The sequence below is a fragment of the Eumetopias jubatus genome, unplaced genomic scaffold (assembly GCF_037043125.1).
Source record: "Eumetopias jubatus isolate StellerSeaLion01/CBP00866 unplaced genomic scaffold, mEumJub1_p1.0 scaffold_14, whole genome shotgun sequence".
In the NCBI taxonomy this organism is placed as follows: Eukaryota; Metazoa; Chordata; class Mammalia; order Carnivora; family Otariidae; genus Eumetopias; species Eumetopias jubatus.
Window position 1 is genome coordinate 81,399,874 of NW_028274820.1, and position 13,686 is coordinate 81,413,559.

The following is a 13,686-nucleotide window of genomic DNA, read 5'->3' on the forward strand; positions in this document are numbered from 1 at the left end:
TGTTCCTGCTCTCGCTATCTCTGTTTCTGTCAAATGAATAAATGAAAAAAAAAAACCTTTAAAAAAAAAAGGGAAATGTTTTGTTATAGACCTTACTTCATGTCTAAACTTTGTTTAATATTTGATTTGGGATGGAACTATAAAAGCACTCAAATGATTCAAATTACTGCACATTTTCAAGCTCTAATAACTTTTTTATTTTTTTGAAGGTCATAGTTTAATCTTTCTATAATTAAAAAAGCAAGAGTCTTCTAGGGTCTGCATTTGATGAGATAGATATTCTGTTACTGTGCATTTCCATTGTTTTTCCATGGCATAACATACAACAGAGACTTGGGAGCACACATGCTTGATGCCAGGTTACTTTTATGTTCCATAACTATGTTGCTTGCAGACTGTTGTTGCCACAGTAGTTGACTGTGCCCAGACAAATGGGGGTGCTGGTCTGTTCCCACAGATATTTATCCTAGTCTTCATCCCAAGGAGGGCACTGCCATGTGTTCTCAGCCATAGTCTCTTATCCAAGGTTCCTGGTTCAGATGGCAACATCCTGCTCAACACAACTTTTATCATCACAGCTTGAGATAGGATGACTGATTTTGGCTAGAGAAACATGGTGGCAAGCACTGAAGGCACAAGTAGCCATTTCGCTTTCGACATTAGGATGATTCTTTCTGCACTTGATAAGATGATAAGGAAACCTGTCAGCCCTGATCTGGGGGTTTTTATCATAAGGGCATTGTAATAGCTTTTCAAGGTCCAGGGAATCAATGTAAATTTCTTACTTGTTGGAAAGGAAGGAGCTGAATCCAAGTTCTCCATGGAGACATGCTGTTCCCACAACTGCTTTCTCCCCACATCCGGCCCAGCAATACTCACTTCCTGCCCCTGACTTTAGGGGGTGGGGCCCCACTTCCTGAGACGCCAATAATTTTTTTTAAATGGAAACACTTGCACAGCCTTTTATATTATGTTGGTTTAAAATCTCTTTTATATTCTATGTGGAAAACCCAAAAGACTCCACCTCAAAATTGCTAGAACTCATATATGAATTCAGCAGTGGCAGGATATAAAATCAATGCACAGAAATCAGTTGCATTTCTATACACAACAACGAGACAAGAAAGAGAAATCCAGGAGTCGGTCCCATTTACAATTGCACCCAAAACCATAAGATACCTAGGAATAAACCTAACCAAAGAGGCAAAGGATCTGTACTCAGAAAACTATAGAACATTCATAAAAGGAACTGAGGAAGACACAAAGAAATGGAAAAACATTCCATGCTCATGGGTTGGAAGAACAAATATTGTTAAAATGTCTATGCTACCGGGCGCCTGGGTGGCTCAGTTGGTTAAGCGACTGCCTTCAGCTCAGGTCATGATCCTGCAGTCCCGGGATCGAGTCCCACATTGGGCTTCCTGCTCAGCAGGGATTCTGCTTCTCCCTCTGACCCTCTTCCCTCTAGTGTTTTCTATCTCTCATTCTCTCTCTCTCAAATAAATAAATAAAATCTTTAAAAAAAAGTCTATGCTACCAAGAGCAATCTACACATTCAATGCAATCTCTATCAAAATACCATCCACTTTTTTCACAGAAATGGAACAAATAATCCTAAAATTTGTGTGGAACCAGAAAAGACCCCAAATAGCCAAAGGAATGTTGAAAAAGAAAACCAAAACTGGTGGCATCACAATTCCGGACTTCAAGCTCTATTACAAAGCTGTAATCATCAAGACAGTATGGTGCTGGCACATAAATAGACACATAGATCAATGGAACAGAATAGAGAGCCCAGAAATGGGCCCTCAACTTCATGGACAACTAATCTCTGACAAAGTAGGAAAGAATATCCAGTGGAAAAAAGACAGTCCTCTTCAACAAATGGTGCTGGGAAAATTGGACAGCCACATGCAGAAGAATGAAACTGGATCACATCCTTACACCTTAGACAAAAATAGACTCAAAATGGATAAAAGACCTAAATGTGAAACAGGAATCCATCAAAATCCTAGAGAAGAACACAGGCAGCAAACTCTTTGACCTCAGCTGCAGCAGCTTCTTGCTAGACACGTCTCCAAAGGCAAGGGAAGCAAGGGCAAAAATGAACTATTAGAACTTCATCAAGATAAAAAGCTTTTGCACAGCAAAGGAAACAGTCGGCAAAACCAAAAGACAACCGACAGAATGGGAGAAGATATTTGCAAATGACATATCAGATAAAGGGCTAGTATCCAAAATCTATGAAGAATTTACCAACTCAACACCCAAAGAACAAATAATTGAATCAAGAAAGGGCAGAAGACATGAACAGACATTTCTCCAAAGAAGCCAACAGATACATGAAAAAATGTTCAACATCACTTGGCATCAGAGAAATAAAAATCAAAACCACAATGAGATACCACCTCATACCAGTCAGAATGGCTAAAATTAACACATCAGGAAACAACAGATGTTGGTGGGGATGCGGAGAAAGGGGAACCCTCCTACACTGTTGGTGGGAATGCAAGCTGGTGCAGCCACTCTGGAAAACAGTATGGAGGTTCCTCAAAAAGTTGAAAATAGAGCTACCCTATGACCCAGCAATTGCACTACAGGGTATTTATCCCGAAGATACAAATGTAGTGACCCAATGAGGCACATGTATCCCAATGTTTATAGCAGCAATGTCCACAATAGCCAAACTCTGGAAAGAGCCCTGATGCCCATCGCCAGATGAATGGATAAAGAAGCTGTGCTATATATATACAATGGAATATTACATAGTCATCAAAAAATTGAAATCTTACCACTTGCAATGACGAGGATGAAACTAGAGGGTATTATGTTAAGCGAAGTAAGTCAATCAGAGAAAGACAGGTATCATATGATCTCACTGTTATGTGGAATTTAAGAAACAAGGCAGAGGATCATAGGGGAAGAGAGGGGAAAAATGAAACAAGACAAAACCAGAGAGGGAGACAAACCATAAAAGACTCTTAATTATAGGGAACAAACTGAGGGTTGCTGGAGGGGAGAGGGGTGGAAGGATGGGGTAACTGGGTGATGGACATTGGGGAGGGGTATGTGTTGTAATGAGCACTGGGTATTATATGAGACTGATAAAACACAGACCTGTACCCCGAAACAAATAATACATTATATGTTAATTAATTCAATTTAAATAAAAAAATAAAATCTCTTTTGTTCTTATAAAGTCACTGCTGCTCATGGTGAAATAATGCAAAGTTATGCAGAGGAAAACTAAAAATCTTCTTCCCTCCTCCCTCTACCCGTGCTAACTCCTGGTTATAGTTTCTTGTATGTCATTCCAGAAATTTCCTAGAAATATGGAAGCAAATGTGTGTGTCTATTGTTAAAAGATAAAGTGAGGTATATTAAAAATTTTAAGAGCTTATTTGAGCAAAAACTGATTCAAATTGGGTAGCACCAAACCAGGGGTGGTTAGGAGTGCTCCACAGACAGGGACCAGGGAAAAGAGATATGGAGAAAGAAGGGAAGCAAAGAAAGGAAATTATTGATTGGCTAATGCTAAGCATAGTTGGCTGTGATTGGTTGTCCTTAGTGTTTTAATTTCTACCTTTGAGGCATGTATAGGTTTAGATTTTGGTTTGCCTTTATAGGCTGCCATAGCAATAGAGCCACATCAGTCTCAGGGCCTCTTTATTTAATTTAACAGTATATTTAAAACAAATGGGGCTATGGTGTATGATATTCAGTAAGATGCATTGTCTAAAACTTACTTTTCTCACATGACCATATTTTTGGAGTATCTGTAGTAACCACATTGTACTCTACTGTACCCTATATGACAATTTTTTAAAAGTTCTTATTGATGGACATTTCATTTTCTGAAGATTTTTTTCTTCTCTATCAAAAATATTGTAGTTAATGTTTGTATGTATGTATATGTATATGTGTGTGTGTGCGTATATATATATGTATATATACGCACACTTTTGCCAGAATGGAGTGGAATTGCTAATGCAAAGGGTATATAAATTTCACTTTAGATAGATATTGCTGGATTATTTTCTAAAAAGTTTGTTCCAAATAAGGATCTCAGCAATAGTGAATGAGAGGGAGCCAGTTTTCCTTACCAACACTGGGCATTATCAGATTCTGTAATTACTATTTATTCATAAACTTGGTTCTTAAATAGTAAAGTTGACATTTTTTTCCCTAGTTTGTTTAAAGGGTATTCTTTTTTCTTGCCAAGATATTTTTTTTTTAAAGAGCAAACTGTGTTTTGTTTCTCATTCGTGCCCAAATTATATTTTTAGGAGATTGTTGCCATTTCTGAAAATTAAGATAGACCTTTTCAGATATCAATGGATTACAATATGAAACAGGAAACCAACGACCAGGTTTAAAAAGAACACCTTCTTTCTTTTGCCTATTGTTTCTCATGTGGTATTTGACTTTAATTTTCATTATTATATTTTAAAACTACATTAGTCACTAGGAGCTACACATTCCTCTATCCACTGAACCTCACTGCTTTCATGAGCAGTAAGGCCATATCAAGTTTTGGCAAATAAATCTTTGTAAGAAGTATCTTTTAAATAAAATAAGATAGTAGTTTTTCACAGGAAGACTATCCTTAGTAGTAAAGGAAAGACCAAGCTAATTCCAGTTCAAGCATTAGCAAGTTGTTGACTTTGGGTTAGTCACTTCCCTTCTCTGACTTTGTTTTTCCAACTATGAAAGGCCAATTTTTGAGAAGACTAGAGAAAGTAAACAAAAGTCAGCTAGTGCAGTGCTTGTCATAGAAAGGTAGGCACTTCGAAAAAGATCATTATTTATTTGAAGGCTTTTTAGACATTCCAGAGTTTTCTGTCTAGTAGATGATTTAGAGTTTACATTTGAAATCTAAAACTGGCTTTAAAAATTTCATTTTGAGGAATATGATATTCAGGAAGATGTATTTATAATTATTCTTTACTTAAAAAGGATAAGTAGGTTTAATTTGATTGAAAACAAATTTACCTAATTCTGGCACAATGCGTTATTATGCTGATGCACAAATATTATCAAAATAAAATTAATACCTCTAGGGGTCTCTGTCTTATGCCTGATGTGCCATATTTCTAAGTAGACTCCATAAAATTTTAACACATTGTGTTAATACAATTTTGTTCACGTACTTGGTTCCCAGTTATTTCATTATAGCACATTTTTGATAACAAATGTCAGAGTAGGAGGTAGCACATACAATTTTTACTAAAATATATTTCTTGGGCGCCTGGGTGGCTCAGTTGGTTAAGCGACTGCCTTCGGCTCAGGTCATGATCCTGGAGTCCTGGGATCGAGTCCCGCATCGGGCTCCCTGCTCGGCAGGGAGTCTGCTTCTCCCTCTGACCCTCTTCCCTCTTTTGCTCTCTATCTCTCATTCTCTCTCTCTCAAATAAATAAATAAAATCTTTAAAAAAAATAAAATAAAATATATTTCTTCCCCCACACCAACTTGCTAATCCTAAATAATACATATAGGGACAAGGATCGGCTTGGGTTAACATACAATTAAGTAACTTTTGGAGAACAAATCATTATGGATTATTTCATTTTCTTCTCATAGGTTTTATTATTTTTTATTTTTTATTTTTTTAAAGATTTGATTTATTTATTTGACAGAGACACAGCGAGGGAGGGAACACAAGCAGGAGGAGTGGGAGAGGGAAAAGCAGGCTTCCCGCCGAGCAGGGAGCCCGATGCAGGGCTCGATCCCAGGACCCCGGAATCATGACCTGAGCCGAAGGCAGACGCTTAACGACTGAGCCACCCAGGCGCCCCCCTCTTATAGGTTTTAATTGAAGATCAGAGGTAAAAGAGATTTCTGGGATTAATCATTTTATGAAAGTAGGAACAATCATGAAGATTATAATATGTAGTATACAAATATTTTTGAGCGTTGAGCAGACAAAAGTAGACTTTTTGCATCATATAGAAAACTTTAATCCTTGAATGGTGAGAGCCGATTTCACTGACTAATAATTTTTGTGATGTCTTGTTCCCCGATGATGTGAGAACTACCCTTGCTGAAATTGTCAATCACTGCCTTATAACTCTTCATAAATAAGAACTTCCATTTGCTACTCATCATTTAATTATGTGCTTTACATACAACTTCCCATTTAATTTTTATTTTTCAGATGAAGAAACTGTGCCTTCAATTAAGTGAGTCCCCAAGGTCACATAGGTCCAGCTATAAAGAAGGCCCCGATGGCTTTGACTTCCCAGCCTGTGCATCCACCATTACAACCTATTGCCCTCCCATAAGGTTATGAGATCAAATAACATGGCACATAGAACATAGAACTACTTCGGATTTCTTCTTTTTACTCCACAGCAGCATCTGACCACAAGGGTCTGCCAACTACTGAGAACTTTTCTGTGTGCTAGACCCAGGGTGCAGGTGACCAAGGGGCATTTAATTTCACATATACTTTCAATATGTAACTTTCATGGTTTAAAGGAGAAACTGGCCTTCAAAGAAAGAGGAAGTCCGGATGTCAGGCACACAGTGACAAACTTTCCATTTACAGCAGCAGAGGGTAGTAATAACTTGGGTGTCAATCCCAAGGCTTTTTCAACAATACCGCCTCTGTCCTTGAAGCCTTTTGGTTTCAGCAAAAAGAAATGATAACTGGTCACATGCTAGCCCATTATGTCACCAGAAGAAAATCAGTCAGCTTAATTTTCAGATGAAACATGGGGAATTTAGATGCTAAAAACAGAATATAAATAATTGCTGGTTTGTGGTTACTTTAGAATCTTTATGTCTTGGAGAGATTTTTTTTTTTTAACTTGCTTACTTATAAAACTGATTTAAAAGCAGTTTTTCTTCCTTCAAGTAACAAACTTAATTTGATGGGCATTTTGGCAGTGAGGGAAATGGTGGGTGGGAAAGTAAGCAATTTTATCTTCCCTGTGATTGTTTTGTGTATTCTTAGTAGATAAGCTGAATAATTCTTTTTTTTTTCAAAGATCTTATTTTTTATTTATTTGACAGAGAGACAGAGAGAGAGAACGAGCACAAGCAGGGGGAGCGGCAGCTAGAGGGAGAGGGAGAAGCAGGCTTCCCGCGGAGCAGGGAGTGCTACGTGGGACTCGAACTCTGAGATCATGACCTGCGCCCAAGGCAGCCGCTTAACCAACTGAGCCACAGAGGCACCCCTGAATAATTCTTTTTAAATGTAGATTCTGATATACTAGTTGTGAAACAACATGGTATATGAGAGAGACCGAGAGATAGAGACAGAGAGAGAGGCAGAGAGATGGAAGGAGAGCGAGATGAAGAGAGCACCAGGGGTTTGCTCAAGTGCAAGAAGGTGTGGGACAAGGTAGGAGGGGGAGTTGAGGCTGGAGAGGTAGACAGGAGTCAGATATGAGGGTCCACTGGGCTACGTTAATGAACTCCAAATTAATCCTTTAGGCAGGACTGAAAGGGTCAGATTTGTATTTTAAATCTGTGGAGAAGATGAGGGGAGGAGATGAGCCTGGAGGCAGGAAAACTAGTTAGAAGGCTGTTGCTATTTTCCAAAGCAAAGCTGATGAACTCTTGAACGAGGTAAGGATGAGGGAAGGAGATAGGAGGATAGAAATAGAAATCAAGATTGCTTGGGTGTGGGAGGGCTAGGAAAAACAAGGAACCTAATGTGACACCAGGTTTCTCGCTGGACGATGGCATCTACTCCTGAGAAGGGAGCAGGGGCGGGGAGCAGGTGTGGGGGCTCGTTTGAGCACGTTGTATCTGAGGTGACTGTGGAGTATCCAGATAGTTTTCTGTTGTTTGCATTTTTGTTTTTAAGCCATACGATTTGGAAGCTCAAGGGAGAAAGTAGGGCTGTGTCATTAAAAATGAAAAATAATAGTCAGAGAGATACAGGATGCCTAATAGTTTGAGAAGACAGTGTCTTCTCAGACAGAGTTGGTTCCTTCCAAGGGGCATAAGGGACAGGTCTGTTCCAGGTCTCTCTCCTTGGCTTCCGGGATGGCCGTCCCCTCTCCATGTCTTCCATCTGTTCCTCGTATGTGTCCAGATTTCCTCTTTGTATATGGATACCAGTTGTATTGGATTAGAAGCCATTCTAATGACCTCATTTTAACTCGATTACCTCTGTAAAGATCTTGTCTACAAGTCACATTCTGAGGTACTGGGGGTAGAACTTCAATATATGAATTTTGAAGGGACATAATTTGGCCCATAACAATATCAATAACCCAATGATGTTTACTTTAATTGTTAAAAGACTTTGACTTTGAATCCAGTATGGAAATGCAGTACAAGTAAAGAAACATATTCTACCCCACTATTTTGCGGTATCAGCCAAAGGAAATAAATTTTCATTTTATATCCTCCCAGTCATCCTTTTCCAATTCATAAGATATTTAATAAAGAGGGGTGCCTGGGTGGCTCAGTTAAGCATCTGCCTTCGTTTTAGGTCATGGTCCTGGGGTCCTGGGATCGAGTCCCACGTTGGGTTCCCCGCTCAGCAGGGAGTCTGGTTGTCTCCCTCTCCCTTTGCCCCTCTCCCCATATCAAGCTCTCTCTCTTGCTTGTTCTCTCTCTCTCAAGTAAATAAATAAAAGCTTTTAAAAAAAGGTATTTAATAAAGAAGCTTTCGGCGCACCTGGGTGGTGCAGTTGGTTAAGCCTCAGACTCTTGGTCTTGGCTCAGGTCTGAGATCAAGACCTGAGTCTGGGTCCATGCTCAGTGCGAAGTCTGCTTAAGACTCTCTCTCCCTCTGCCCCTCCCAGGCTGTGCTCTCTCTTTCTCAAAATGAATAAATAAATCTAAAAAAGAAAAAAAAAAGAGGCTTTCTTCTGTCTCTTGCTAAGGAAAAAGATTTGCACTCACTTTAAAATTAAAAATCATGAGTTTACCTGCTCATTCAGCCAATTCTGTCTCTTTCAGTCAACATCGTTTAGGGAATGGGAAAGCCCTGACTCCCATGACCAACCTCTTGGGTATTAAGTGCAGTCACTCTCCCAGGTGCTGTGGAAAGGGAGGCAGGTTACAAAGAATCTCTGACCTCAAGATATTTATAATTTCATGCTATTATTCTTAATCCTTTTTGCATCACAGAGGCTTGGGAATCTGGTAAAAACTAGAGCTTCTCTTCTTAGAGATATTTATATATGATGATAAGCCAAATTATGTATACAGCTGATTTTGTTGGGTTAGATCAAAATACTTTTATATAGAATGGTGCTTTTTCCATCCTTCTTTACATGCAAAATTAATCCCAGGCAACATTAAAAAAAATAAGAAGCAGGAAAGAAAGAAATCCAATGAATGCAAATAAAGTTAAACCATAAACTTTATCTTTGCTAAAAAATAAATTTCACTGAGAAGGCAGCTCTCCCTTGGCTCGATGAGAAGCTGAAATTACTGAGTGGTCTCTGGCATGACAACATATACACTTTCCCGTACACTTTCTGTTTTGATGGCAATACATGCTAAAAAGCTGGGCTCACAACAGCATGTGGTGGCAAACAGAATCAATTCATGACAGATGACACATGGGCTTACGACAAGAGAATACCAAGGTATTTCAAGATGATCTGACGTGGATAGTGGTTTTATGTTGTTTAATTTCTGTTGGTTTCACATCACTGAGTTTCGTCTTCAGCAAGGGGATGCTGTTGATGTCAACAAAGGGAAGATTAAGAATTCATCTTTCAATTTTCAGGTTGTCTCATCAGAAGTATTTTAAAGAGTTGTGGAGTTTCAAGTTGTCTGCATATTTCTGTATCACAGATTTGTAAAAGAGAAGTTCACATTCTGCTTTCGTTTCATGAGAAAACATTTTGAAAGCGCAATGATTCAAGGCGCCGGCATAAACAAAGTTGACACCTTGCTGTAGATAGCAGAACCAAAGAAAGCAATGGGTATAGAGCTTGCTGCATAAAGACAGGTCCTCTAAGCTGTGTTACCAAGCCCCACAGGTGTTCTGTCTATTCACAAAGTGCCCAGTGAATTGTTTTTGCTGAATAAACTTTTCAGCATTTCAAAGATATCAATGGATTTGAAATTTCTGAAAGGACTTACTAAATAGGAATTTATTTTTGAAGGCAACAGCTGGCTGCATAAAGAAGCTTCCAATTCCTCCATCGTATGCCTCAAAAATACTATTTTTAAAAAGTCAACCATCATGGAATAATTTCAGTTTTTGGAGGCACTGCTTTAACCTGTCTCTTCTGCCCCAAACCACACACTAACTTGACCATTTCTGGGGTACCCAGGTTTTACCACTTTGTTGCTATATTAAGAGTAGGCTGATTCATCTCAGGGCAGAGTAAATTTTGGTAAAGTCTTGCCTTTTCAACTCTAGTTTTCTTTTCTTAGAAAAGAGCTACACTACTAAATTTTTGGAATACAAATTATGAGATACTTCTTCAGCATTTTTGGCTTCATGCTTCTTTCACCGGCAAGTATGTGTCATGCAAAAAGGACTAGGGCTTTGGTGTTCTATCACACACAGTGGGAACCAAAGCCAAAAGCTATTTGACATCTCTTCCTTATTATTTTCTTTGCCATTTTCTAACTTAAGCCAATCCTGAAGTAAACAAAGACAGATGCTCATCATCATGATGGCAGGACACATTTTTTTTTTTTTTGTTCCTAGCAGTAGAAAGCTGTTCTGACATATGACAACACTGATGAGTCTACAGTGTCTGTCTATAGGGGCAGCCACAATTGACATTGAAATACTGTATTTACTAAGATAGTTTGGAAAAATCACATAAAAAATTACTGGTGTGTACGTGTGTGTGCATTTCTGTCCCCGTGTATGTTCACACACACATCCATAGCCTGATTCACGGAACGCCCTCTGATGCCCTCCCACAGACAGCAGGGTAAGAGCACTGGGATGAATGAGTGGACGGTGTCTTCAACAAAACCCAAACTTCAAGAAGGGTGTGAGCCCGACGGTGGGAGAGCCTCACTTTCCTGGTAGTCTTAGAAAAGTCCCGGATAACATCAGAGCTACAACTTGAAGACTGAGTAGAATAGAAGATCTTTAGGTTGAAAGGAGGACAAAGGCATTCCAGACAGAAACAGAAAAGGGAGATGCCATAACCAGGGAACTTTGGTACGGTGTGGGAACAGTTCTAAGAAGCTAAGAGTTATGTTGGAAATGTTTAGCTATCAAGACAGAGAAAACTATGTAGGCTTGAGTTTTAACTCTGCTATTTTTCTGTGTGACCCTGGATAAGTTTTGTAAACTCCTTTTACCTCCATTTCCTCATTTTTAACATGGGGACGGCAGCTGAAAGTCAGCTTGGGTCGGGATCTTGTATTTGTCCAAATAGGATTTCTTTAACCCTTCCTTGCCCCACCAAGTACATGAACACCCTAGAAAATGGATACAGCCACCCTCCCCTTCATTTAGGGTAAATAACAGCAATAATAGTATTGATAATTCTAATAGCTTCAGTGGAATGAGCCTATACTCTGTGCAAGTGTTGTATTAAGTGTTTTGCATGTATCATCGGGTTTCACTTCATAACACTTGAGGTAGAAGCTGTCCTTGTGTCCATGATGAGAAAACAGGTTTATTTATTTAGTTAGTTATTTTTAAAGGTTTTATATATTTATTTCACAGAGAGAGAGAGAGTGCACACAAACAGACAGAGCGGTAGGCAGAGAGCAAGATGGAAGCAGGCTCCCTACTGAGCAGGGAGCCTGATGCAGGGCTCGATCCCAGGACCCTGAGATCATGACCTGAGCTGAAGGCAGACACTTAATGGACTGAGCCACCCAGGCACCTAAGGAAACAGATTTAGATAGGTTAAGAGACATAGCCAAAATTTCTCAGAGGGCTGCCATAGAGCCAGCCCTCTAAATCAGGCTCTTTCCTCTACCTCCTCTGTTTTAAATTTCCTCCTATAGCAAGTCTTCATCAATTGTATCCAATGATCACCACACCTGGATTCACCTTCTCTGGTCAGCCCCTCAGGCTGATGTTTCCTTTGGATGGTCTGCTCACGTTTGATTGACTTCTTTGCATGAGGCTGCTTCTCAGACCACCCTGGCCACACACACTTGTGTGTGCAAGTGACACATGCCGCCACTTGACCTGGATTTAAAGGACACTGTGCATCCGCCAGGGTCCAGGACTGCAGGTCCTTATATGTCTGGGAGAAGGAATTCCATGCACTATTGATCGATTGTCAATACTTTCTCCCAGGGGTGCCTGGGTGGCTCAGTCGGTTAAGTGTCTGCCTTTAGCTCAGGTCATGATCCTGGGGTCCTGGGATCGAGCCCCGTGTCGGGCTCCCTGCTCAGGGGAGAGGCTGCTTCCCTTCATGCTCTCTCTTAAATAAATAAATAAATAAATAAATAAATAAATAAATAAATAAATACTTTCTCCTGGAATATGCTAGAAATGAGTGCCCCTGAGTGACATAAAATTGTGGTAAGCAGAAGCTGTGACTGCCCTGAGTCTCACTTATATGTTCAGAAAACTGAGCATGAGGAGCACTGAGAAAAAGGGGAAGAAAAAGGAACACTAAAAAATAAAACAGATTTTCTAAAAAGGTGCTCATGGAGTGGAGGCTAGGTGCTTCTCTGGGGTCTGTACAAAACACATGCTGGGTTTCTTCTCATTTCTTCTAAGGAATTTTGTCAGATTATAATCAACCATGGAGCTTGTTCTGCCTGAGGGAAATGACTCCAGCTGGATCTAGCTTGATTTAACGGTTTATATTTCTGAATTTCCTCCCTCATATCTTCCTCTGTCAAATGAGATTATCCACCCAACTCAAGGTTATAGGAAGAAAGTATCTTAGTTGATATTTAGTCTGTTTGGCCTGCTATAACAAAATTCCACAGACTGGGTAGCTTATAAACAACAGAAATTTATTGCCCACAGCTCTGGGGGCTGGGAAGTCCAAGATCAATGCACCAGCATGGTCATGTTTTGGTGAGGGCCTCTTCCTGACTCACACCGGGCACCTTCTCACTGTCTTCACATGGTGGAAGGGATCTCTCTGGAGCCTCTTTCGTAAGAACACGAATTTCATTCATGAGGGCTCCACCTTCATGACCTAAGCAACTCCCAAAGGCTCCAGCTCCTAACACCATCATCTGTGGGAATTAGGATTTCTTTGTCTGAATTTGAGGGGGACACAAACATTCAAACCATGGCAGTTAGTTTCTGCCATTTTCGTTTATTTGGGTTGATTCTGTGAAGTAATAAAGAGTAATAAGGAATAGAAGCAGAAGATTAATCTTGGGGCTTGCCAAGTTCAACTTCCTGACCACCCCACCACTCTCAAGATTTGGGCTAAGGGTGCCGTCACCCAAAGCCCCATAAACCACCCCCATTCCTTTCTGATTCCAATTTGAAAACAGTGTCTCATGCTCTCTGTCACAGTGGATGTAATCTTTCCTCCTGCTTAAGACAGTTTGTTGCAAGTCACCCAGATGGACCTTCTGGGTAGCATCACCTGCTTTTCTTAGTGTCCCTCACCCACATTTTGACTAGACAATATATTTTGAGCTGGATTGTATATCACAGGTATATTTACAGATATAAATTAGCAAGTGATTTCTTTCAACCAAATAACCTAAGAGAAACTTTTGTCTGAAATCTCATCGATTATTTCTTCATACTTTAAAAAATATTCTTACACAGTCTTGCATATATTAACTGTTGGGTCTCCTCCGTGAAA

At 39.7% G+C, this 13,686-nt stretch overlaps 1 pseudogene; it reads right to left on the reverse strand.

Moving 5' to 3' along the window:
* Nucleotides 1-284: 284 nt before the first annotated feature.
* Nucleotides 285-13,096, reverse strand: LOC114210598 (gametocyte-specific factor 1 pseudogene; annotated as a pseudogene).
* Nucleotides 13,097-13,686: the final 590 nt, after the last annotated feature.